Raw genomic sequence first — 2,687 nt, 5'->3', positions numbered from 1 at the left:
CCTCCCGCTCGCCCGGTGGGGAGGCAGAGGGCTGCCGTAAGGAGATAAGAGCCGCCTCGTTAATGGCAGCCTTCCCGCGCTGGCAACCCCCTTTGCCAGGCCCCGGAGGAAACAGGGCGGCCACCGCTGCCGGTAAAGGCGGCGAGCCGCCGGCGTGAGCCGGCAATTTCTCGAGCAGGAAAACAATCACTTCTTGGCAGAACACCTTTAAATTAATTAGGAATTGTTATCTACAGGCGCCCCGGCTCGCGGGGACGCTGCCGGCCCGGGCTCAGGCACGCGCGGCGTTTCATCCCGGGGATGGCGGCTCCGGCACCCGGGTGGGTGTTTTTTGGGGGGGTGCAGGATGCGGGTGCCAAGGACACCCCGTGGGCATTTCCAGCTCCCGTTCAGCGTGGAAAACCCCCAGCTCTTCCCGGGGACGGCCGGATCCTGCGGGGTCACCCCCTGGCACTGGGGCTGAGTCACGGGCTCCCTGCCCAGCCCGACAGGCAACCGGCAGGGACCGGGGGCACTTGGTGGCCCTCGCGCCCGGTGGAGGGCGGTGGGACTTGGGGGGGGGGGGCACAGGGGCTTGGGAGTGAGGATTCCTGTGGTTTGGGGGGGTGCTGGAAATTTGGGGGGGTGTCTGCAGTGGTGGGGGGAATTGGGGGCCTGGGGACTGGCAGGTGATGGGGACTGCAGTTGGGGGGTGCTGGGGGGTGAGCTGTGCCTCCGCGGGCCGTGCGATGGGCTCAGACGTGTCCCCCCCCATGCTGTCCCCAGCCCAGGCTGAGTTCTGTCCCCTCCCCTGGTCTCGGTTCCCCCCCGTGTCCCCCCCATCCCAGGCCCCAGCAGCGTCCGACGCGCGCGGGCAGGAGCAGAGACGCGCAGAGACAGGGAAGGTGTGTAATCCAGATATATTTATAGGATTATTTTCCGAGATTAGCACAGGATATTAGAAAGGTTATAAAGTCACATCAACGTTCGTCGTCTCCCTTTTTATGTACATACAAGAAGAACACAGCACAACAACACAGACCGTCCTCTGCCCTGCCCCGCTGCCGCCCCACGGCGTCTCCAGAGCTCCCTACAAATATGGCTTTCGTGTCTATTGAGAGTTCAGTGCCGGCCGGGAAGCGGGAGGTGAACGGACCTGGGTGCAAACGGGGGGCCACAGGGTCCCGGATCCTCCTCCATCCCCCAGCGCTGGCCGTGTCCCGGTTGGGATGTCCCCGGACCCAGCACGAGTGACCGCGGTGGCACAGGGTGGACACGGGGCTGGAGGTCCCCTGCCCGCGTGGTCAATAAGGACCTCCCCCCCCCCCAGCAAAGGGACCACCGAGGGCCGGGGAGGTGGCTGGTGCCCTGGGCTCTCCCAGGTGACAATATTCCCAGGAACGGGAGCCTGGTGTCCCCTCTGCGCCGTGACGGGGTGTCCCCCATGTCACCACCCGCCCCATCGTTTCTTCCCCCCTGCCGCGCAGCGCATCCACCATCAGCCACACCAGCGCCAGCGTGTCCCCCACCGCCTCCCCGCACCGCTGGCAGTGTCACCCCCGTGCGAACGCCAAGGTGCAGATTGTCAACCCCTCCCCACGCCCCACGTCACCTCCGCTTCTTACGACATGCTGGACCCAACCCTCCTTGACCTCCCAACCCTCCTTGACCCGGTGTCCCCCAGCGCTGCGCACGCGTACAAGAGGACGCGCCCCAGACCCAACGCAGGGTGTACCCCATCACCCCCCCCACCCCGTCACCAAACACGCTCGCGGTGCGGTGCAGCTCACGGCTGACACCCCTCGTGCCCCCACTCACGGCCATGGACCTGCTCCTCTACACGCCGGTGACACCGCGCGCCCACCACCCCAGAGGACTCAACACACCGGGTACCCCACCATGGCCCCGGGGCTCCCAAAACGGCGTTTCCCACCACACCTCACCCCCGTGACCTGATCTACTCGTCAGGGCCTCAAGCTCCGAGTGGTTTCTCCATCACGCTCACGACGTGGCGCGTCCCGTCACACCGGCAGCACGGTGGGTGCACCATCACCGCGCTCTCCCCCGCCGCGACGTGCCCCACCGCAGCCCCGCGACGGTGACCCCGTGAGCCCTCGCGCTCACCCCACGGCGTGTGACCTGGTCCACCTGCCACCCCCTCACCAGCGACACGGGGTCTCCATCGCCCTGGCGGCAGCGTGCCTACTGCTCTCTTGCACCTACCAAAGCCCTTGGGCTCTTGCAGACGGTCTCTTCCTCGCGGTCACGCTCCCACCGCTCCCAGGACCTGCGGCGCCTGGGGCCGTAGCTTGGCCTCTCGCCGCGGCCGTCGCGGGACAACGCGCCCACCCGGGGTGAGACCCAGCCCACCCACGGCTGACCAGGGGCAGCAGGTCTTGCCCCAGTGTCCTGCCCGCGCCCGCTCCTCCCCACACCGCATCCTGCCACCTCCCACAGCACGAGGCACCTCAAAAAGGTCAAATCCTGCCCGCTCTCACCAGGGCTACGTGGCCACCACCAGCACCAGCTCCGGAGAGAAACCAGCCACGGCCGTGCCCGCGCTGCCTCCACGGGCCACCAACGTCCCTGCCCGACCCCGGCTCCCACCTCCCTTTCCCTAGGGACCAGTTATCCCATTTCCCTCCCAGACCCCCGGCTCGGGGCTTGCTTTGTAGCCACCGATGGCACGTAGACTTACGACGAGATTA

Source organism: Larus michahellis, chromosome 24 (genome assembly GCF_964199755.1).
Source record: "Larus michahellis chromosome 24, bLarMic1.1, whole genome shotgun sequence".
NCBI lineage: Eukaryota > Metazoa > Chordata > Aves > Charadriiformes > Laridae > Larus > Larus michahellis.
The sequence above is the reverse complement of the archived record's forward strand: the minus strand, read 5'-3'. Positions refer to the sequence as shown.